We start from the raw sequence: 1785 nt of genomic DNA, 5'->3' as shown, positions 1-1785 counted from the left end.
TCATTTTTTTCTCATAAATTTTCAAAGCACCCTACTGCTGTGTTATTAGTGTATTGCTCTTTGAAACCAACACTTCTTCTATCCATAGGGTCTATCTAGTGTTCTTGTACCAAGATTTCCTAGTGCAATAGGCTCCGCAAATGAGGCCAGACAAAGTTCAATGTCTGGAATCCATCCTAGATTCAGTTTTTGTCTGCATCAGCACATAGTGTGGCTCAATAAGAGCAGTCCTGTAGAGTGCACAGTCCCTGCATCAGCTGTTGAGAACAGGTTGCCTGTACTATATGTGCACATGAGCACAACACAGCTACAGTTGGCACCTGAGCAAAGGTTCTGAGGATGAAAGTTCATGCAGAGCCTGTGAGGTCACCTCTGCCAGCAAAGTTCCTCTCTGTTCATGGTCCTAAAGGTACAGTCTTATCCCAACTGAATTGAATGGGAAGTTTTTCCAAAATCATACAGAAGAGATTTTAAGATGTGGAAAAACAGTCAAGTGTGTAGAAACTTTCAGGCTTGTCCTCAAACTGGTAACTGAGTGCATACACTCTCCTTGGGGCTGTGTTTCCATAAAATGGAAGGAAACACAGAGCATGAAGATGCACGATAATCAATCTACCTCCACAGGGGCACATATCTGTCTGAAGAGTCTCTATAGCCTGAAAGTGTGTTGGGTACTGGAATACAATATTTCTTAAAATATATCTATTAAAATAATGGCTTTTACTTTTTTTTGCCCTCAGGTTTGCCCTGTTGGTGTTGCCTGGTGTGTTGTCCAGTGTGTGGCCTGTGGAGGATAGCATGGCACGGCACAGTGAGAAATCCACGGCAAACCAGGTGTGGAAGTCATCGCTCTACCTCCTTGCTGCACTTTGTAGCAAGTCAAAAGGACTGTGTGCCCAGGTGGCCAAGAAGGCCAGCGGCATCCTGGCCTCTGTCAGAAACAGGGCTAGGGAAATGATTCTCCCCTTGCACTGGTGAGGTCACACCTCAAGTCCTGTGTCCAGTTCTGGGTCCCTTAATTTAGGAAGGACATTGAGGTGCTGGAGTGGGTCCAGAGAAGGACAACAAAACTGGTGAAGGATCTGGAATGCAAGTACCATTAAAAGCAGCTGAAGGAGCTGGGGGTGTTTTACCTGGAGAAAAGACTCGTGAGTGACCTTATCACTCTAGAACTACCTGAAGGGAGGTTGTACCCAGGTGAGGGTGGCCTCTTCTTCCAGGGAACCAGCGACAGGACAAGAGGACAGTCTCAAACTGTGCCAGGGGAGATTCAGTTGGACATTAGGAAAAATGTCTTTCACGAAAATGGTGACTAGATATTGGAATGGGCTGCCCAGGGAGGAGGAGAAGTCACCATCCATGAAGGTGTTTAAGGAAAGACTGGACAGGATGTGGCGCTTAGTGTCATGGTCTAGTTGACAAGGTGGTGTTTGGTCATAGGTTGGACTTGATTTCAGAGGTCTTTTCCAACCTAACTGATTCTGTGAAATACGGGGTGGCAGGATATGTGAGGAAACTGGCAGAGGGGAGATGGGCACGCCCGGACCGGCCGACAGACCTCACCAAGCGCGCAGCCCAGCCCCTGATCAGCAGCTCCGGCCGCCGGAGCGCGGGCAGGATGGCGGGAGGGCCTTGTCCCGGGGCGGGGCGGGGAGAGTGGAGCCCTGCGGGGGTGCGTGCAGGGGCCGGGCGGAGGCGGGAGCCGCTAAATGCACTGCAGGCGGCTGGACAGGCGCTGTTGGAGCGGCGTGGACGGGCCGGGCCGGGCCGGGCCGGCAGCGATGT

Source organism: Neopelma chrysocephalum, unplaced genomic scaffold, assembly GCF_003984885.1.
Source record: "Neopelma chrysocephalum unplaced genomic scaffold, ASM398488v2 Primary Assembly neopelma1_43, whole genome shotgun sequence".
In the NCBI taxonomy this organism is placed as follows: Eukaryota; Metazoa; Chordata; class Aves; order Passeriformes; family Pipridae; genus Neopelma; species Neopelma chrysocephalum.
The sequence above is the reverse complement of the archived record's forward strand: the minus strand, read 5'-3'. Positions refer to the sequence as shown.